Raw genomic sequence first — 23,885 nt, 5'->3', positions numbered from 1 at the left:
ATTATGGAACATGCCCTTGTTCCCCCACCCTTTAACATGTTACTGAACACCAACATATAGAAGTTTCTTTCACTCAGTAGATCATGTACACCTTTCAACCAAAATGACAAAGCATACTAAGAGGAAAAACCCAGAGTTTGAAGAAAATGAACAGCTATCAGAACCAGAGACAGATACGGCAAGAAAGTAAGGATTATCAGATAAGAAATTTCTGTAAAACTATAATTAATATGCTAGGGCTTCAATGGACAACATTTGGATAACATAAGCAGGAAGATGGACATTCTGAGAATGAATAAAAAGGAAATGCTAGAGATCAATACCAGTGTAATAGAACTGAAGAATGTCTTTTTTTTTTTTTTTTTTTTTTTTTTTAGTATGTCTTTGAATGACACATTAGAAGACTGGGCTTGGCTGAGCTTGACAATATGACAATAGAAACTTCAAAAACTGAAAAGAGAGAAATATTTGGAAAAAATACAGAATATCCAAGAACTGTGAGACAACTACAGAAGGTATAACATGTAAATAAGAATACCAGAAGAAAGGGAAAGGAACAGGAGCAATAATCAAAGCAATGACTGATAATGTCCTCAAATTAATGTCAGACACCTAACCACAAATGTAGGAAGTTGGGAGAACCCTAAGGATAAATGTAAGAAGAGCTACACTTAGGCAAATCATACTTAAATTTCAGAAAATCAAAGATCAAGAAAAATCTTGAACAAAGTTGGGGGGTACTTAAAGAGCATCAAAGATGAGAATTATATACGATTTCTCCTAGAAACCATGCAAGCAAGAAGAGAGTAGAGTGGGATATTAAAAATGTGAGAAACAAACAAACAAAAACCACCAAAAGGGATCCCTGGGTGGCTCAGTGGTTTAGCGCCTGCCTTTGGCCCAGGGCATGATCCAGGAGTCCTGGATCAAGTCCCACATCAGGCTCCTTACAAGGAGCCTGCTTCTCCGTCTGCTTCTCTCTCTCTCTCTCTTTCTCTCTCTCACTCTCTCTCTCTCATGAATAAATAACTAAAATCTTTAAAAAAGGAAAAAAAAAAACTCCAAAAACTTAAAAGCAACCAAGATTATCTTTCAGTAAATAAATGGATGAATAAACTTGGGAACATCCAGACAATGGAGTTTTATTCACTCAAAAAGGAGCTATTGAGCCATGGAAAGACACAGAGGAAATATAATGCAAATCACTAAGTGAAAGAAGCCAATCTGAGAAGACTACGTACTGTATGATATTCTGGAAAACGAAAACTATGGAGGTAGTGAAAAGATCAGTGATTGCCAGGGGCTAAGAAAGGGATTGATGGGTAGGCAGAGAGCACAGAGGTCATGAAGCTATCTTGTATCATAGTGAAATGGTAGGTACATGTCATCATGCAATTTGTCAAAATCTATAGAATATACAAAAGCAAGAGCAAACTCTTACATAAACTATGGCCTTGAATGATAATGATGTGCCAGTTAGGTGAACCAGTTGTCATAGATTTATCATCTACTGATGGTAAGTGACAGTAGAGGAAGCAGTGTACGGGCCGGGATGGAGTCTTTGGGAAATCTGTACCTCCACCTAATTTTGCTGTGAACCAAAAGTTGCCATAAAAACAAAGTTTCCTAATTAAAAAAAGCTACTAGTAACTTTACAATGACAACATTAAAGAATATAATCACTCATGGGACTCTTTTAAGTAGGAAACGCTGTGCAGCTAGACACATTTTGCACACCCATGAAGCCAGTCTTGTGGTGAAAGGACAAGAGAAGTCAAAGAATATTGTGTCTTACAGAAGCTTAAATAAAGATGTCCTGGACTGAATTATGTCTCCCCCAAATTCATATGTTGAGGCTCTAACCCCAAATGAGACTATATTTGCAGATAGGACCTTTTGGGAGGTAGTTAAGGTTAAGGGACACAATAATCGTTGGGTCCAAGTTTGCTTTGGCTCGTATCCTTATAAGAAAGAGACAACATGTCTGTTTTTCCATGCTTGCTCAGAAGAGAGGACATGTGATCATGCAATGAGAAGGCAGCCATGTATAAGTCAGGAAGAGAATCTTACCAGAAACCAACCCTATTGGCACATTGGTCTTGGACTTCTAACTTCCAAAACTATGATTAAAACATTTCTGTTAAAAAAATTCTGTTATTTAAGCTACCCAGTCAATGATATTTATAATGGCAGCCCTAGACAAAGACAAAGACAAAGCCCTAAGACAAAATGTTTCAAAGAAGGAGTAGTCATTATGTCCAATGAGTTCAAGTTCATGCCCTCCATGCCCTGCATTTCTTATAACTACAGAAGAGGGGAAGAGATGGCATGCTCTGATAATAAATTTTCCATACTTAATTGTTCTTAAAATATAATGTCTTTGAAATATATGTAAGGAATAACTTTGCATGTCAACATGACTAGATTACAGGATGCCAAGAGACTTGGCTGAACGTTATTTTTGAGGATGTCTATTAGGGTGTTTCTAGATGAGATTAGCATTTGAATTGATAGACTGAGTAAAGCAGAGTACTCTCCCCCATGTGAGTGTACAGCATTCAACTGTTGAGTGCCTGATAAAACAAAAACGTTGGAATAAAGTAAAATTTATCTTTCAGTGAGACTGTGGATCTGGGTCAGCATTCTTCTCCTGTCCTGGGGTGACTGACAACTTTAGCTCCCCTGGTTCTCAGGCATTTGGGCATCTGACTGAATTATACCACTGGCTTTGCTAAATCTTCAGGTTGTGGATGGAAGATCATGAGCCTTTTCATCCTCTATAATTGTGTGAGCCACTTCCTCATAAAAATGAATTGGGGTGTGTGTGTATGTCTCTCCCCCCCACCCCAGGTTCTCTTTTGCGGGAGAACACTGACAAACACAATATATCTCACTCATTATTCAATTTCTTGATTAAAAGTAATCAATGACTACTATAAAAAAAAACTATTCTGAAGATATAGGAGAGTGTAAAGACAAAACATAAATATCATTTATCCTTTCAACCACTCTGAAAAATCAGGACTAATTTTTATAGCACCCTCTATAGCATCATCCTGTACACATTTGTAGGCTTTCCTAACATCTTGATTACTGTAGTATCTATATGGTTAGATACCATATCGCCATTACCATGCTAATTGATGCAAACTGCCTTATTTTCACTTACCATTTAAAAAATATTTACAATATGTCAAGTATTTTATAAACTATTTTATATTCATATATCATTTTATTCCTGAAGTAACCCACAGATGTGTTTGTTTACATTCCCATTGTACAATTGAGGCTCTGAGGATGAAAGAATTCAAACAATGTGCCCAAAGTTAAAGATTTAGAAGCTGGGATTCTTAGTTTTATACCCAAGCCACTCCACTTCCAAAGTTCTAAGTTGTCTTAGTCTTAATTATTTCAGGTGTATATCTCATGTATTTTTAAAATGCTGTTGTATGTGTCTGGAGAACATGTTCTGTGCCCTGTGCTGCTTTTGTATGCCCTTCAATATTTAATAGACTTCTAGGCACATGTTTGTTTCTAATTAAATTCTTAATTAATTTAATTGAATTTACCATATGGTCTTTGCTACTTCATCATTAATTTATTTCTGCGATTGATTTGGACTCAGTAAAAATACACATGATCTCCATTGATAAAAACATTAAGAGTTATGATTTATGTGGCTTAATCAAGATATTGTTTTACTAAAACACTTCTGGTTAATATAATCAAGAGGAAGTTTCTATAATTAGTTTTTCTTCCCCAAATGATATGTGTCTAAAATGTAAAGAAAGGTAAAATCACTGATTAATGTTTTAATTGTACTATTTAACAAATTATGACAAAAATGTAAAGTATGGATCAAATAATATATAGGAACAAAGTCCAAAGAACTTAGTGGTCAATAGATTGAAAAAAATAATAGAGAATAGTCGCAATGTCCACAACCCCCTCTCAGTTCTTTCTCTCTGTGAGCTTTCAGGCCACAGCCTCTTTGAATACATGTCTTGCAATGACACTTAAAATAATCTTTTGCTATAATATTGTCACCAGCTACACCCTAAGACCTGACCTTTATTCACCTGCTTGTATCCACACACCTTCATCCCTTAAGCTCTTCCTTCCAGTTTATCTCTTAACTCTGGTAAAAGAGTTACAGGCATAGCATCCCCCATGGCATCTGGAACTACCTCAGAAGCAATAATGACTGCCTGGACGAGGAGCTTCCGGCACCCAGACCACCCAGACCTGTTTGAACCTCACCCTGACGCACATGTGTACAGATGGACCATGGAGTGACCCATGCAGGGACCGGCAGTTACCTTCACCTCACTGCAATATTAAAACCCCTGCCCAGCGAGAAGCACAAGCCTCATTTAAATAACATACAATATATGGATACCTAGGTTTCCTTAAGATCTATGGGCAACCTTATTCCTGTTTTTATATACAATGAACAAGGCTTCCCTTTCTAAGTATTCATCCTGAACACTAAATAAAAGGATTTATTCATTTTCATCTGGAGAGTCGCAGCTTTGAAGGTTATTCCCCATGAACTCCTTATTTGCTGCAAATAAAGTTTCCTTTGTGTGACAACCCTACCTGGTATGGTTTCTATGTGACTCACCAAGGAGCGAACTCATGTAAGTTCAGTTACAATATTTCTTTACACTTTTTCTGCCACTTTTTTTTGATGGGGCACAAACTATTCAATGTGCCACTGAGTATTAAGACAAAATGACCAGAAGAAATTATTAAATTATTTAAAAGCAAAATGATCATTGGAGGACCAAAAAAAAAATGATGTTTTTCAAAATAAGTAGTGCAAAATTTGTTCATATATACGTGAACATGAATTTTTGATAGTTGGTGTAAGTACTGGCTGAAGAAATCTTGAACCAAATCTGTAATAATCAAATATTGTTTGATATGAAATATGTATTAATTTGAAATGTTTATTAATAATAAATTTGCATAGGGACATTTAATTAAAAGATTTTAAGCACCATGACCAACTGGTATGTGAGTAGCATAATTCTAACCTGCATGGAAGTGAGCATTGTTAGTTCTGTGTTTTCATGATAATTAACTACTCGGTTAAGTGTGATATCTAGTAGATACTTTGAATGTCCAAAAGTCACTAAAAGCAATGAGACTAAATTATTCTACAAACTCTGTGATTCAGTGTTTACTTACGTGAGTTATTTTTTTTTTTCTCTCTATGGCAGTTGTGTATCCAGTTGGTAGGTTTGGGGTATAGCTATATGCAACTGTAAAGATGATCTGAAATCTAGAGCACAGTAAAATTCAAAGAAAATAATTATAGAGCAAAGAAAGGAAGTAAATTTTAGATAACAAAGAGAGCTTTAGAAATATCAGATGGGGCAAATAAAAAGCTCTGCAATGTTATTTCTGTTAATATAATTGAGATAGGGGAGCTGAAGAGATTCTATAAAAAACTTGTTTTTGCTCCTTTTCCTGTTCTTGCTAGGACCCGCACCCCCCCCCCATATGTGCCTCATACTGTATATCTTCCTTATGAGGGACAAGGAGTCAATGATTTCTTTAAAGCCTCCCAGCCCAATAGATAACATCTAAGGAAGGACCAGGCAAGAATGACTGGATGAAGCCATCAAGTACATATTAGACTACTGGCGCCAGACATCTTGACACCAAGACCCCCTAGTTCTAAGAAATAAGTAATTTATAGAGGACACCTGGAAACTTTTCCTTGTTCTAACCAGTTCCTGGATAGACATCTAAGAGGACACATACACCAGACCACAATCCTCAATAAAAACCCAAGATGCAAAGAAGAGACTCTCTTTCCCCTACTTTCTGAATCTCCCAGACAGTCTACCTGTACTTGCACTCTCTCCAAATAACTTCAATAAATTCTGCTTTCACTTCCTGCTGGCTGACATTTGATTCCTATCCTGTGCATAACCAATGAACCTCTTGGTTGGTCCTGTGTGAACCCCTCCCTCTGGGTCCTTGGAATGGGACTGCCTACACTATAATAACTCTTAAAATCTACTTATAAAATAGCATATTATAAACATACTGATATGATCCCAAATCAAGACATAATTCATTGGCAAATTTTGAACAAAGGTAAGTAAAGTAGTTTGAAAGACTTACTTGGAAATTTTTTAAATTATGAAAAACTTTAGAAATAAAATTGCCATTGTGCAATGATTATGTTAGTGTGTTAATAATCAAATATTGCTTAATTTGAAATGTTTACAGATCTTCATAATCCCTCATTCAGGTTTCCTTATAAACATAGGACAAATATCTAGAATTATGCCTTCTTGTTCAGATGCCCAAATATATTCTGTAGAATTCTAAAAATTCCAAGTTGATTTTATTCTTGCTGGCATACAGAAAGGCAATGATCAGTAATTTAAGATAGGATGGAATCTTAAAGTTCAATATGAGACTGAAGGGCATGGTGATAATGTTGGTAACTGGCATCAGTAGAAAATCAACTAATAAGGCACGTTTTACCATAGCATATGTATTAGTTGGAACATGTTTCAGAGTGAAATATAAATGATGCAATTAACAGAGGTAAAAGACATGTGATACCAGGAAAATTATATAGAACCATGAAGAATATCAGCTTGTAAAGCCACGTTAGGTCTAATAGGTTATAAGCTAACATAATTTTCTGCTAGTATCCAGTATGCATTTTTCCCCCATTCTAATTTTTCTTCAGTCGTATAGCACTGACATTATGATGCAGCCCTCTTATGTTTGTTTTTTGCTTTTTCACTTATTTTATCTTTTTCCCACTCTCCTACTGAGTATTTGGCATTTTATTGTCTGTGGGGGAGAAATCGATTTTTAGATGTGACTATAAAAATATATGCACATAGAACCAATGGATCCTCATTCACAGATTCTTTATTTGCAAATTTTCCTACCCATAGTGTCTATTTGTATCCCCTCAAATCAATACTTGCAGCTCATTCATGGTCATTCACAGATATGTGCAGAGTGAGTAAAACTCTGAGTCATTTTATGTGTATGTTCCTAGAGAAGGTCAAACAGTATGATGCCCTGCCTTCCCGTGTCAGCTCTCATACTACAAACATAGCTTTTTCAGCCTATTTCATGTGACATAATTCACATTTTGGAGCTATTAGTGATTTTACTACTTACAATGTCATCCAGATGCAGTGCTGAAGTGCTCCCTAGGGTTCCCAAGAGCAAGAAGGCTATGATGTGCCTCAAGGAGAAAGTACATGAAAGTACATGTGTTCGATAAGTTCCCTCCAGATAGGAGTTACAGTGCCTTTGAGTCCAATGTTAATGAATCAATGATAACATTGAGTAAGGTGCTGTGGAACCAAAACTAATATAGAAGACAATGTTACATGTTGATCAGCTGACAAAACGTTGTGATCAGAGTTTGCAGGAACCACTGTGTATTTTCTCTAAGGACATTTGTTCAGTATTAGCTAATTCAGTCTTTGCAGAGACTATATAGCATACAAGTACCATGAATGACAACAATTGACTATATTATCAATTTTTTTCTATGTAGATAATGTGGATATATAATTTACTATAAGCTAATCAGGAAAAGCGTAAATACTTTGCACTATAAGTCTGTCAAAAGCTAGATTTTAATTATTTTGAATAGAAAACATTCATTTCTCACACAACCTTAGGGTGCTATGGAATAAAAAAATATGATTAACAGATTTCAGAACTTGGTAGTTTTTCATAGCCCCTTCCAAAGAGGAAGGAATCTCAGTGACATCATATATTTTTAAGGACTTGTTAACTTTTTGGAAGATGTATAAACCATGGCAATATTCAGACAATACTGACTTTAAATCTCATTTCATTCTTTCTGATTACACATATACTTAGCTTTGATGTCAGAAAACAAGATGCGGAGTACAGCTTTCAAAAAATTATCCTTTCAACCTCACATTCAGTAGCAAAGTATAATGTTTAATATATCTTTGGGAAATTTTACCTTTTGGGAAATGTATACCCTCCTTGTACTCTGGATTCTTTTATCACGTTTTTTGAACACATGGCTCTTTGGATGTCTCATAGGCATCTAATGGGCATCTCAAAGTTAATACACTTTCCTCCAAACTGTTTTATCTTTTCTTTCAGAGTCAAGAGCAGTTCTATCTTTGCAATGTTCAAGTCTACCACCTTAGACTTCCTTAACTCTTTTCCCCCACTCGATATGTCCAAACCATTAGGAAATCCTGTTGGGGAAATTAAATCCTTCAAAAAGGTGCCAAGAACCCAGCCACCTTCACTATCTCTACTGCTACCACCTTCATCATTCCTTGCTGTTTCCCTAGCTCCTCTCTTGGCCTCTTCATTCCATTATCAAATGAGTGGCTAGAGTGAAAATTTTTAAATGGAATCTTATCTTTTTCATCAGTGAAATTTTTCTAATGGCTTCTTAGCTTGCTCAGAATCAAAATCAGTGTTGTTCTGTGACCCACAAGACCCTTCATTACTGGACTCCATCAACCATTATCCTTTGTGATTATATTAAATCAAGTTCCCATTTGTGAACTGAAAAACAAGAAGGTAAGAAGATAAACTGTCAAAAAAAGAAAAAAGAAGATAAACTGTCAAGAAGATAATCTAGTTATCAGTGTGACGAAGTGAAGAATACTTAGTGCTTGATATAAAGGGATATAAGAAGGGAAGCCTGGGTGGCTCAGCAGATGCCTTTGGTTCAGGTTGTGATCCTGGGGTCCTGGGATTGAGTCCCGCATCAGTGTCCCCACAGGGAGCCTGCTTCTCCCTCTACCTGTGTCTCTGCCTCTCTCTGTGTGTCTTTCATGAATAAATAAATACAATCTTTAAAAAAAATAAAATGCAGTTTTGGAAAATATTGATTGTTTTATATACTGAAGGAAATTATTTTTGTAATTTTTTGTTAATATTATTACAGAGATATATACTAGTAAACTTAAGCATATAACTTAGAGGTTTCTTTTTTCTTAAGATTTTGAGCAGCACTTATTTTTTTCAACAAGTAAATAGATTCCTAAACTCTTTCTGCTCACCTACCTAAATTATTACTCAACTTTAGTGAACAGAAATAAAATATTGGAAAGATTGCTTTTTAAAAACCTTCATTTGCATATTCCAGATACTACATTTTGTATTTGCCTCTTTCACTTCCTAACACTCTATTAATAATATATTTAATGTTGTGGTACTATTTATATCAATGTGAAGCCATTTTAATATAGTTCTATTCAGGAAAATAAAATCCTGAAGACACTGAATAAAAGAGTCTATGTATATGGTATAGACCTAGTGTCAAGAGTTAGCGTACTTATTTATGTAGTAATGACAAATTAGTAAGGAGAGAGAATAATATCTCAAAAGATTATTAGGAAGAATAAAATATAAATCTTGGCATAGTTGATTATTCAAGTTGATTGTCTTCCTGGTCTTGAAAGGTGTCTACCATTCAACATATATTTTCTACAAATCATAAGGGAGTATAAAATTAACTAAAGGATATCCTACTTGCTATTACTGTAATTTAGAATGGATCATTTAGGAAAAAACAGGGCAGAAACGTTAATGATTATTTACAAAGAATATAATAGAGCAAAACAGCGAAACACTCTTTCATAGAGAATTGTTTTTAGGGCAAAGAGAGGAAGAGAAAAAAGTGAAAAAGAAAAAGCTCAAAGAAAGGGGAGAGCTATCTAAGCCCCTGGGATTTCTCTTGGGAGAGGCTATTATTTGTATTGATTTTAGTTTGCAAGTTTTCTTCTTCTCTTTCTCTGCTGGCCCACCATGTAATCCATAAATAATAAATAGATGAACAGTGAGTCATTCTTTTGATTGCAAGCATAGCAACCATCACAATACATTAATCCACCAACTGAGCACCACATCATGCCCATCATAAAATGCACTTCATTATGGAGTCAAGATCCTAGAACTTAAACTTGCTAGTGGCCCCAAGATTCTGACAGATGGAGTAGTGCAAATTGAAAGGATTCTTACAGGCCAAATATGTCAGCTTCTATTGTTACTTGTGCTTTAATTCATATGCCTACTTCTTTACCCTTAAACCTTGAATATTGAAAGTCTAAGGCAAGAATGGTTGTCGTCTCATTTAACAAAGTGTTATATATAAGTTTCTGGGTGCTTTTGATGGGACTCATACAATTTTCTCTAAGTAGTATAACTGTTTGTTATTTGTCACATAAATCTGTGAGAAATGGAAAGCTTCAGACTGTAAGCATGTAACTGAATGGCTAATTTATAGGTCCAATAAAGAGAGGAATAGAAGTAACTAATGTAAATTAAAAAGACCTTTTAGAAAGTAACATCAATAAAGATAATTGTGAATTAATAATAATTCAGTGAGTAATATGACCCCAGGGAGTTTCAATGCTTTAGAGAACTGAATGGGCATATCATATATTACATGTATGAATTTCTTATTCTATTAAAGAACCATGTTATTGTTATTATTTTTTAACCTCTTCTGATAATGTAACAAACATCCAGAAAATGGTACAAATCTTCTGTGAACCTTAATGGATTTCGTTTTGTTCTAATTCATTTTTTAAATTTTTAAAACTTTTAAAAAATTTAAATTCAACTAATATATGATGTATTATTGGTTTCAATTTTTAAAACTTTAAAAACAAATACAACTAACATATAATGCATTATTTAGAAGTCAGGTATTCATAAGTCTTATACAACACCCAGTGTTCATCACATCACATGACCTACTTAATGTCCATCACCCAGTGACCCCAACCCCCCATACCCCACCTTCAAGCGACCCTCAGTTTATCCCCTATTATTAAGAGTCTCTTATGGTTTGTCTCTCTGTGTTTTATTTTTCCTCTCTTCCCCTATGATCCTCTGTTTTATTTCTTAAATTCCACACATAAATGAGATCATATAATTGTCTTTCTCTGATTCACTTATTCTGCTTAGCACAATATCCTCTAGTTCCATCCATGTCATTGCAAATGGCAAGATTTCATGTTTTTTGATGTCTGAGTAGTATTCCATTCTATTTATATACCACATTGTCTTTACCTATTAATCTACCAATGCACATCTGGGCTCTTTCCATAGTTTGGCTATTGTAGAAATTGCTGCTAAAAACATTGGGGTGCAGGTGCCCCTTCAGATCACTACATTTGTATCTTTGGGGCAAATACCCAGTAGTGCAATTCTTAGGCCATAGGCTAGCTCTATCCTCAACTTTTTGAGGGACCTCCATACTTTTTTCTAGATTGGCTGTACCAGCTTGCATTCCCAGCAAGGGTGTATTAGAGTTTCCCTTTCTCTGCAACTTTGCCAATATCTTTCATTTTCTGACTTGTTAATTTTAGCCATTCTGACAGGTGTTAGGTGGTAGCTCATTGTGATCTGATTTGTTATTTCCCTGATGTCAAGTGATGTTGAGCACTTTTCTCATGTGTCTGTTGGCCTTTTGTATGTCTTCTTTGGAGAAATTTCTGTTCATGTCTTCTGTCCATTTCTTGATTGAATTATTTGTTCTTTGGGTGTTAAGTTTGATAAGTTCTTCACAGATATTGGGTATAGCCCTTTATCTGATATGTCATTTGCAACTATCTTCTTCCATTCTTTTGGTTCTCTTTTGGTTTTGTGACTGTTTCCTTTTCTGTGCAAAAGCTTTTTATCTTGATGAAGTCCTAATAGTTTATTTTTGCATTTGTTTCCTTTGCCTTTGGAGACATGTTTAGTAAGAAGTTGCTGCAGCCGAGATCACAGAGATTGTTGCCTGTGTTCGCTATGATTTTGATGGATTCCTATTTCACATTTAGGTCTTTCATCCATTTTAAGTCTATTTTTGTGTATATGGTGTGAGGAAATGATCCAGCTTAATTCTGCATGTGGCTGTTCAGTTTTCCCCACACCATTTGTTGAAGAGACTGTGTTTTCTATTGGATATTCTTTCCTACTTTGTTGAAGATTAGTTGACCACAGAATTGAGGGTCCATTTCTGGGCTCTCTCTTCTGTTCCATTGATCTATGTGTCATTTTTGTGCCAGTACCATACTGGCTAGATGATTACAGCTTTGTAATAGAGCTTGAAGTCTTGAATTGTGATGCCAACAGTTTTGGTTTTCTTTTTCTAATATTCCTTTGGCTATTAGAGGTCTTTTCTGATTCCATACAAATTTTAGGATTATTTGCTCCAACTCTGTGAAATAAGTCAATGGTATTTTGATAGGGACTGCATTGAATGTATAGATTGCTCTGGGTAGCATGGATATTTTAACAATATTTGTTGTTCCAATCCATAAGCATGGAACATTTTTTTCCAATTCTTTGTGTCTTCCTCAGTTACTTTCATGAGTGTTGTATAGTTTTCTGAGTAGAGATCCTTTGCTTTCTTGGTTAGGTTTATTCCTAGGTATCTTATGTTTCGGGGTGCAATTGTAAATGTGATCGACTCCTTAATTTCTCTTTCTCCTGTCTCATTGTTAGTGTATAGAAATGCAGCTGATTTCTGTGCATTGATTTTATATCCTGCCACTTTCCTGAATAAGTTCTAGCAATTTGGGGTGGAGTCTTTTTAGTTTTCCATATAGAGTATCATATCATCTGCAAAGACTGAAAGTTTGGCTTCCTCTTTGCTGATTTGGATGCCTTTTATTTCCTTTTGTTGTCTGATTGCTGATGCTAGGACTAGTACTTTGTTGAACAGCAGTGGTGATAGTGGACATCCCTGCTGTATTCTTGACCTTAGGGGAAAATCTGAGAGATTTGGAAAAAACTCAAACATCATCTGAGAATGATATTTTCTGTGGGCTTTTTACATATGGCTTTTATAATACTGAGGTTTGTTCCCTCCATCCCTATAATGTAAAGAATTTTAATCAGGAAACCATGCTGCACTTTGTCAAATGCTTTTTCTACATCTATTGACAGGATCATATGGTTCCTCTCATTTCTTTTATCAATTTAGTGTATCACATCGATTAAATTTGCAGGTATTGAACCACACTTACAGCCCAGGAATAAATCCCACTCAGCTGTGGTGAATAATCCTTTTAATGTACAGTTGGATCCTATTGCCTAGTATCTTAGTGAGAATTTTTGCATCCATGTTCATCAAGGATAGTTGTCTGTAATTCTTTTGGTGTGGTCTTTATCTGGTTTGAGAACCAAGGTAATGCTGGCTTCATAGAGAGTTCAGAAGTTTTTCTGCCATGTCTATTTTTTGAAACCACTTCAGAAGAATAGGTATTAATTCTTCTTTAAATGTTTGGTAGAATTCTCCTGGGAAGCCCTCTGGCCATGGACTCTTATTTGTTGGGAGATTTTTGATTACTGCTTCAATTTCCTCGCTGGTTATGGGCCTGTTCAGGTTTCCTGCTTCTTCTTGTTTCAGTCTTGGTATTTATACGTCTCCAGGAAGGCATTCATTTCTTCCAGATTGCTTATTTTGTTGGCATATAGTTGCTCATAATATGTTCTTGTAATTGTATTTCTTCAGTGTTGGTTGTGATCTCTCCTTTTTCATTCATGAATTAATCTATTTGGTCCTTTCTTTCTTCTCTTTAATAAGTCTGGCCAGAGGTTATTAATATTATCGATTCTTTCAAAGAACCAGCTTTTAGTTTTGTTGATCTGTTCTGAAAGCAGCTGCAGAGAAGAGGTTCATAACCTACAAGTGTAGAAACATTAGACTGGTAGCAGACATATTCACAGAGACCTAGCAGGCCAGAAAGGACTGGCATGATATATTCAGCATGCTAAGTGAGTAAAATATGCAGCCAAGAATATTTTATCTAGCTAGGATGTCATTCAAAGTAGAAGGAAAGATAAAAAACTTCCAGAAACAAACTATAAGAATTTGTGATCACCAAACTAACCCTATAAGAAATATTAAAAGGAAACCTTTACATGAAAAGAGAGCCCAAATGTAACATAGACCAGACATGGAACATTCTCCAGAATAGATCACATACTGGGTCACAAATCAGGTCTCAACTGGTATCAAAAGATTGGACCACAATGCTGAGAAACTGGAACTCAATCACAAGAAGAAATTTGGAAAGAACTCAAATACATGGAGGGTAAATAACATCCTACTAAAGATTGAATGGTCAACCAGGAAATTAAAGAGGAATTTTAAAAATTCATGAAAACAAATGAAAATGAACATACAATGGTTCAAAACCGTTGGAATGCAGCTAAGGCAGTCCTATGAGGGAAGTATATAGCAATACAAGCCTTTCTCAAGAAACAAGAAAGGTCTCAAATACACAACCTAACCTTATGCCTAACGGAATTAGGGAAGAAATAGCAAATAAGCCAAAACTCAGGAGAAGAGGAATGATGAAGATGGGAATAGAGATCAATGAAATAGAAACCAAAAAGAACAGTAGAGCCTTAATTAATTTTAAAATGTCAGCACACTTGTTATTTTAGCACTGAGAACCAGAAGATTAACAGCCATCTCCAAATCCACCCTCTGTCCATCCACATACTTTTTTCCACAAACTTGACTTTATCCACTGAGGTTGATTTCCAATTATTTGATTCTTGTCTAGCTTCTTCTGTGTGGAAGAGTTTGGCAGTGGCAGTTCTCATTTCTGTATTCAATTACTTAATTATACTATATTTTTTCCAATTCATTGTTGTTGGATAGCAGTTACTTCAAGTCCTGGATTATTATATATAGTCCTGTTATGAACTTTTTTTTATAAAGGTTTATTTATTTATTCATTTTAGAGAGAGAGAGAGAGAGAGAGAGAGAGAGGCAGAGACACAGGAGGAGGAAGAAGCAGGCTCCATGCCGGGAGCCCAACGCGGGACTCAATCCTGGGACTCCAGGATTGCGCCCTGGGCCAAAGGCAGGAGCCAAACCACTGAGCCACCCAGGGATCCCCTGTTATGAACATTTTTGAACATATTTTTGGTAAACATACATGCTTGGGTGATACACTATCCATATATTCATTTTAGTAGATATTGGCAAACAATTTAGAAAACTTGTTATACCATTTTGTATTCTTACTAACAATTTGTGAGCATTCCACGTGTTTCACACCCTTGCTGAAAACTTAGTATTTTGTACATTTTTTCTTATTTTTTTTTCATCTTTGCCCTTCTAGTATTTGTAGTGTTAGCACATATCACATTTTAGATTTAATTGGTGTTTTCCTAATGACTGATGAAATTGAACACATTTTCATATAATTATTTGCCATTTGGATATACATCTTGTTTTATATCAAGTCTTTTGCTTATTTTTCCATTGTGTTGTCAGCATTTTGTAATCATTTATAGGAGTTGTTTTTGTAAATTAAAGTCATTTAATTTATAATTACTTAATGGTGCCTCTTGATGAATATAAATTCTTATTTGAACTTAGTACAATTTTTCATTTTTTAAAATTTTATAATGGGTTTTGCAATGGTTCTATGCAAGATATTTTTGTCTTTTCTAAATCAATAAATATGTTCACTGATATTTTGTTCTAAAAACTGTATAACCTTAATTTTTAAATTTATATCTATAATCCATGTAGGATATAGATTTGGAGAGGTGGTGATATTTAATTATGATAACTAGCACAAAAACATACATTTTCTATTAAGTTGCATAAAGTTTCATAAATTTGATTGTAGGATGTCATTTGGTCAATGTACCAGGATGGGTTCAATCAGGAAAAGGAAACCATGCAGTAATTTGAACAATAATATCAATATAAAGAGTTATTAAATATAACAAGATTTTAAAATAATGAGAGATGGGTTAAAAAGAGAACTCTAGAGACCATAGAAATATTAGATATAAGGAGTAGTCATTAGCCCTAGTATTGATATGAACACCCAAGAAAAAGCTCCCTATATATCCCCATCCTTCTGAGGTTCAGACTTTGTTGGAGAGTATACCACTATGACTCACATTTTGGCAGAAAGCTTCCTAGAGTGGAGGCTCGTGGAACATGCTAGAAATCTACCCCCTAGGGCCTGGGAAAGCTATTCATCCTGTAAGGCCTGAAAAAGCTGGAGGTCCTCCGATACAAAACTGTCCAAAAAAGATTGGGGAAAGCTGTTGGCATATGGGTGCTGCTAACCGTCATCTACTGCAGGCACCCGGTGCTAGAGAAGCCACCTACACTGTAAGAGCCTAATACTGGACAAACTTCTCACATTATAGGAGCTGTGAACTGGGTAAGCCACATGCAGTGCAGGAGTCTATCAAGCATACCACGATTAGGAAGCAAAACCCTTTCTGCCCACTATGTTTCTCTAGAATTCTCTATTGAGAAAGCTTCAGTACTGCCTGAAAAAAAAAAAACCACAAACATATTTTAAAGGTCCATATTCATTTTCACAGAACAGAAAAAAAGAGGAGGTTACTTTGGAGCAGAGAGATAATGAATTAATAATCGCAAGGTCAAATTCAAGTTCAAAAAATAAAGACTAGCCAGTTAGAGATCCACAATACCTTTTAAAAAAAAGATTTTATTTATTTATTCATGACAGACACACAGAGAGGGAGAGAGAGAGGCAGAGACCCAGGCAGAGGGAGAAGCAGGCTCCATGCAGGGAGCCAATGCGGGACTAGATCCCGAGACTCCAGGTTCACGCCCTGAGCCAAAGGCAGACGCTTAACTGCTGAGCCACCCAGGCATCCCGAGACCCACAATATCTTGATCTAACTCTAATATTAATGAAATGTGGCCGTTCTTGTGACTCCACTTGTAAGGTAGTTAGATCCCCAGCAACATTTCACCCTTGACAGATGAAGACCACACTGTATTAACCTGAGAATGAACTGGCTCAGCATGTCTGGAATATGTAGTCCTTGGAATAGCCTCTGTGAGAAAGTCAGGCACTGTGGACCTTGTGAACTCTTCACAAGCTAGGAACTGGACACAAGTTTTAAAATGTATCATGACTTATTAAAAAAACACTCTATTTCCAAGGTATCTCTCATAAAACATACCCGGTTTAATAAATATACTCCTTGTTTGTAGCAATATCACTTCTCTGCTTAGGAGTTAAAAGAATACTATTTAAAGAAAATAGACTGATTGGCAAATATCACTCCCTGAAATATCTTTAATTCTATGTATAGGCATCTTGACTATATTGAGTATGTACTTCTAATTAAAGACTTTGCTTTTATAATTCTGCATTCTCCTAGTTTTCTTTCTATCTGTGACAATTTATTTTCTAATTTTTCCCCAAATGTCAGCATTTCTCAATAATTCACCTATGGCTCACTCACTTTTCATTCTTTTTCTTTAAAATTTCATCTATTTCTATGACTTCAAGTCACATCTCTTTGTGAAATATATGTCTGTACCTCCAATCCTCAAGTCATTCGCAAGATTCTAGAGTCATAAATTTCTAAATACTTGTAAAACCATTATGCCTTATTGCACTGCCAGCAACTCAGATTCAACAAAACCACAGTTTTTTCCAACTAAATGTTTCCATCCAGAATTCAAAATCTGTATTAATGGTACAATCAATCATCTAGTTATCAATGTTCAATATTTTATCTCCACTTCTATATTTCCTAGTCTATCATATTCATTACATTTTTAAGTTTTCTAAACTCTCTGTATTCTCTTTTTATTGTATATTCTCATTCCCAGTATATATGCACTAAAATTTCAAAAGTATAAAGAAAAATGGCATGGTATTCAGAATAAATTATTTGTCTTTAGAGGATATAGGCTAAAGGAGGTGAAGATTCTACAGCCTACTATTATTAAGTCCAAGATATATAAAAAGTGGCATAGGTCTTGGAGTACATTAATAGGCATGACATCAGAATTTAAGTTTTGATTGCAAAGGATATCATTCTAAGTGTTAGAAAGAGAGGTTAAGCATTAAAAAAAAATAGGAGAAAGAGAGACTAAAGACCTCATTAAGAGTCTCACCTGAATGAAGCAAAGCAAATAGAGGACAGAGAAAGTAAAGTTAAAAGATACTGGAAGAGTACCAAAGATCAAGAAAGGAGTCTTAATCTTAATGAAGAGCTTGACAGGGGAATTCTCATGATGGAGAGAATGGTAGTTCCATAAGGGAAGGTAACAAAAAATTTCTAAGATGTTAAGTCAAAAGTAAAGATTAAATGTTGAATTATAGGACATAAGAATAAGTCAGTGTATATCTTAGATAAATATTGAATCTGAAATGGTGTTTAAAAATAGGATATGCAAATGGTTTAGGATCCAGATTTTCCTTTTTTCTAAATCCTCACAGCAAATTTTTTGTACTGTTGGAAGCTGCACACACACACACACACACACACACACACACACACAATGCTGAAAAAACATCTACCTACAAGAAACTTGATTCCCAGGAGGATAAATGAGCTCCTAAGGTCAAGCATAGCTCTAGAATTTTATGAATGTGTAGAATCTTTTATTTACTTCTCTGTGAATTGCCTCCTGAACTTATGTAAGAATTATTTATCTTTCTTTTTCAGAAGTGAGCACTGAAAGAAGGTTAAGCGACTTTACCAAAATATAAGAGCAGTTCAATAATAGAATTCTAGGAGGAGTTTGAGAATCCCTAGTAAATTGCTAGAGTTGTTTAAAATTACACGTGGTAATTTAGAAAATTCCAAGTGAGTGGTTCTACTCAACTACTTATACCTTATTAGATCAATATAATATTAAAATAAAATTATTTCTTATATTTTTATTTTCTAACTAAACAAAATAACTTTAACAGTCCAAAAATAGTGCTTAATAATATGCATTTTAATTATAAAATTTAAAAATGCCATTTATTAACAGCCTATTTGACCTCAAAAATCATTATTCTACACGTACTTACTGAGTTCATATTATTTGTACAATACTGTGTGTGACCCTATGAGGCTATAAAAAGACATTATAGTATAGTGTGTAAAAGCATGGATTTGATTGGCTGGGTTTGAATTTTTGCCTTACTACTTACAGTCTGTGTAAACTTGGGGACATTATTTAATTTCTTTCCTCATCTATGAAATGTGGATGTTGATAGTACTTTATAATGTTATGAGTATTAAGTGACTTAGAACAATACTTCAGTACTTATTGAGTTATTTCTCAACAAATATTGGTTCCTATGAATAAGATATATTATAACAAATAAACATGGTACAAGGGATTCAAGCGACATGCCATAATTATGTACTATCACACTATATTAAGAGAATTATTTGTGGTGTAGAGGAGGCCAAAAAAAAAAAAAATCACCTCTACCTTCTGGAGTTCTTAGCTCAGAATCCTAAAGTTAAAGGCAGATTAAGAAGAATAAAAGAAACAGACATTTGATTAACAGGTATCTGTTTGTGTACAAGAAGATGCCCACGAGAAAATGAGTAATTCCCTGAGGTGGTTTAAAATACAGATTTAGATATCACTCTAAGAAAGAAAGGGGAAGGGATGTGCATCTCTTAGGGGAGATGAAATGATTTTTAGGAATGGTGATGGCTGAAAGGAGAAGAAATGGGAAATGTGATAGCTTGAGATGAAGTTTTTCTGGGTATGGTGTTGACTTTTAGACTCCTCTCCTGTGACAAGTCCGTACTCCCTGGTTCATGACAGTCCTGGGAGGTGATTTATGACAAGGAGTTCCATTTGGAGGATCTGCCTTTAAGCACATAAGGGGAGTTCAGAGAAATATCCCTGAATTTGCTGTTTTCCAAGTACCTACAGCTCAAAATAATCAATAGGTCAAAGTGGCAGATTGTGGAGTCTCAGATTCCTCTACCCTTCTGTGGTTTGGGATTTTTGGCAAAATTGTCCTGAGAACATGCTTTGAGAATCCCTCTATGCTGTTGAAACAAAGGAAATGGAAAGTAATTCTGGGAGAAAATATGATCAGAAATCAGGTGATACCTATATCAGCTAGTTTCAAAAATGGACTGTGTGCGTGCACGCACACACACATATATATATGTGTGTGTGTGTGTATATATATATGTATATATATACCAACCGAGATGACTTGGCTTGCTTTCTTCATCTGTTTTCCTTTTACCTCTCCTGCCAAAAATGCTCTGGGTTCTTTTGTGCTACAAGAAACCCCTGAATACAATATTATGATATAAAAAGAGACCGCTGGCTAAGAGAGAGTTCTTAGAAGGAGAACATGGATGGCAGATCAAGTAACAATGAGTTATGATTCTTTAAATACAAGGGTTCCTTATAGCCTTATAAAAGAACATTTGTAATTTCAAACTACTAAGAAGAAAGATAAGTCAAACCACTCACCTTTCAGCTAACGGTGTTTTCCTATAAGCAGATTTCAGTCAATGACAGTCTTAATCTGAAACGTGGGTCTTTGGTCCTTACAGCTCCAACATTCTGGCATAGTCCTGGTTGTTCATAGCAATATAGACACTTACTACAACAGAAGCTCATAACTGAATTATGAGTACCGGCATCACACAGTTGTCTTATTTTAGATATCTCCTTTTCCATCCTTTCTGTTGCCAGAGACAGCTCTGTCTGACTCAGGACCTGAAAAAGCAATCAGATTTTAAATGCAGTGTTATCTCAGGTAGGAAACATAAAATGGGCTTGGTTGCTTGTCAACCTGTCAAGTGTCTCTGTCACCATCTCTCCCTTTTTCTTATTTGAAGAAAAAATTCTTAAAAAACGAAATTTTCCTTATGTTAGGATTATTGGAACATCTACCTAACTCATTTTAAAATGAACAACCAATGCTCCTGGTCAATAACATCATACTTAGAATAACTGAAATGACCTCAACTTGTAGCTTTCTCTTCATGGATTCTGAATACTTCGTTCCTCAGATTTTTAATGGAAAATTAAAATTAAATTTTCATTCTGGCTACATGAAGGTAGCCAGAATGAAGGTATGGTAAATATAGAAAGATGAATCTTGCCACAAATTAACTACTATACATTGGGATCATGAACCGAGAAACTCAAGTCAAAAGTGGAGAAGGTTTCAAAGTGGTGAAGGGTCCTTACAATTATTCTTCCATATTATTTCACTTAAATATTAGCCCCTGAGATTCCCTCTGAGTTTAATACCTTTGTGGGAGCTGAAGAAGCCAGTGTTTCTTATTCTCTACTCTTGGTGTCAAGTAAACCTATTCTTTAAATTGTTTCACACAGCCTGTGGTTTTTCACCTCCAAAGATGCCAGGAACCTCTGGATTATATCACCTTAATAAAAGATTTAGCCCTCTTGTTACTGTCATTGGAATTCTTGATCCTTAGGTGAACCCACATTAGAGATAATGGACATCTAGACAACTTGCCAAAAGCAATATGGCATTCTGGTACAGGCTGTTAAATCAATATTAACTGAACTAACACTTGTGCCTACAGAGACTTATTTCAGTAAAAAGAATCCCTTAAGTTCCTATACTTTAAAGCTTACAAAAGGTAAAAGTGAAATAATAGTTTTCTTGAGTAAGACTAAACTTACAAAAAGTCAGATCATAGAAGAATTATTTGCATATAGAATAAAGAATCTTAGTTCAGCAACACATGTTGAATAGATAAAAATTTTTACTATGAATAAATAAGAAAGTTGCCCTTAGTATGTTATATGGTTTCATTTACACTTAAGATTATATATTCCTTCAAAAAGACTGAAGTTCTATAAGCCACACAAATATTATTGAATTAAAATGATGTTTTGGATTCTTGGCCTTTAGTCCATGAAGGAGTAACTTCTATGAGAATTACCTTCTCACACATATAACTAGAAATGTGGACAACATATAGGAAACAGTACTTTTCAGTCATTGGACCCCAGAAATGCAGGGCTGTAGTCACTGAAAGAAAGGATGCAAGATGAATCCTATGAAATGCTTTGCTTTCTGTCTGGGAACAATTTGCAGATAGCAGTGTGGGGAGAGGAAACCCAAACAGAATTCAGCACTTTCTCTGAGTTGAAGAAACTAAAATTAGCGTTCAAGAAAGTGAAGGCACCTAGATTTGTAGGTCAGAGTACCTGAGCAGCAGGAACTGCACAGAGAAATAAATTCCAGAATCTCAAAGTCTCTAAGTCTTCAGGTAAATAAATACCAGTCTGAACAAATTTAGGATTAAACTCCATAAGACCAAACAAGAAAAACTGTAGTAGGAAGAACAACTTCCAGATCTCCCTGAAACTTTTAGAGTCTTGAACAGTTGGAATGGAGAGCATCTGCTTAATACAAGAGCAAAGCTGTACCTTAGCAAAAGGTTTGAAGAAAATAGGCCTAATCCTAGAATAATGGCATTCCTGTCTCCCAAAAACACATAAATGAATAAATAAGTTAATGTGACCTATATCATAGAAAAATCTGGCAATAAAAAATTGCAAGAGATAAGAATTATGGAATTAGCAATGATTCTAAAAGATATAAAACACAATTTATGTATCAAATTTTCCTAAATAAGATTAATAGAATAGACCCTAAAGATGAAATAACAGGTGAACCTGAAAGTAAAGTAATATAAAATATTCAAAATAAAACACAGAGATAGCAAAAACTGAAAAAAGGATAGTAAGAATGTCTGAGTGACTTGTAGGACAATAACACATATGAAATTGAAGTCTTAGAAAAGGGCAGGGGACAAAAAATATATTTGAAGAAATTTTATCTGAAAATATTTCATATTTGATGAAAACTATAAACGTAGAAATTCAAGAAGCAGTACAAACCACAAGTAATACAAAAACAAAAACATACCATGTCACATCATAATCATATTGTTGAAAACAATTAATAAAGCAGTCAGGAAAACACACAGGCACACCCAATCATTATATATTAAGAAACAAAAATGAAAATTCCCATAACTTTTTCATCAAAAATTATGCAACCTTTAAATTATTGGAAGAAAAAAGCTGTCAGCCTACAATTATAAAACCAGCAAATAAAAAAAGTAAAAATAAAGAACAAGATGAACAAATATGAGTGATGTAGCTGCCAGCAGACTTCAGCTACAAGAAATTTTTAAAGAAACTTCTTTGAGCTGAAGGGAAATGATATCAGATGGAAATAATAAGAGAAGAATAGTGAAAGGGATAAATAAATAATTATACTTTTCTAGTATTTTGTTTGTATGGTAATTGGGCATTTAATTTTTGATTTCTAATGCATAGAAATAAAATATATTTCAACAATAGAATAAATGGTAGTAGGAGGATCTACCTATATTGAAGCTTTTTTATGTGGGCTGACATTATATTTTATGAAAGTAGATTATAATACTATAAATATATGTAGTGTAAATCCTGGAAAAAAAAACACCACAGAATAAAAAATAAATGTTACAGTAATCATGCCAAGAGTGGGGGAAAATGCCATCCTAAAAAATAAATTTTAGGAAGATGGAAAAACATAATACATATGGAATTTTAAAAAGTGCTAGAGTTAAACACAAACATATGGTAAATTACCTCAAATATAAATGACCTAGACAATAAAAAATTAGAAAGGAAATAAAAACATGAATTCTAACTATGTGCTATCTGAAGTAAATCCATTTTCAATTTATCAAAACAAACTAGTTAAGAAGGAAAGAAAGAAAACAGGTTTAAGGAAATTTACAAGGATGCATACAATTTTCCATGTTTAAAAAGTAAAATCAGTAACAACAACAAAAATATATGATATGTAACTAATCATAAGAAAGCTGGTATGGCTAAATTAATGTCAAACTAGACTTCAGAACAAGAACTATTAGAAGAGATAAAGGAGAACATTTCATATTATAACTGGTCAATTTTTCAGTAAGACATCAATCCTTAATTGTACATACTCAAAAATGATATTAATAGAACCAAAATCTGGCAATTTAAAAGGAAAACAGAAAAATGTACAATTGTAAAATTTCAACACTCCTTTCTCATCAAGTAAGGAGCATTCAACAAAATAGAC

The 23,885-nt window shown here is 34.6% G+C and overlaps 1 long non-coding RNA gene across 1 annotated transcript in view; it reads right to left on the bottom strand.

Annotated features, from left to right (window-relative positions):
* LOC144283953 (uncharacterized) overlaps window positions 1-20,491 on the bottom strand; it is a 34,900-nt gene extending 14,409 nt beyond the window's left edge. The window contains exon 1 of the long non-coding RNA XR_013352433.1: window positions 20,249-20,491. This is a non-coding gene — a long non-coding RNA (uncharacterized LOC144283953). The remainder of the gene's footprint in view (window positions 1-20,248) is intronic.
* Window positions 20,492-23,885: the final 3,394 nt, after the last annotated feature.

This window comes from Canis aureus, chromosome 15 (genome assembly GCF_053574225.1).
Source record: "Canis aureus isolate CA01 chromosome 15, VMU_Caureus_v.1.0, whole genome shotgun sequence".
Lineage (NCBI taxonomy): Eukaryota > Metazoa > Chordata > Mammalia > Carnivora > Canidae > Canis > Canis aureus.
The sequence above is the reverse complement of the archived record's forward strand: the minus strand, read 5'-3'. Positions and strand labels throughout refer to the sequence as shown.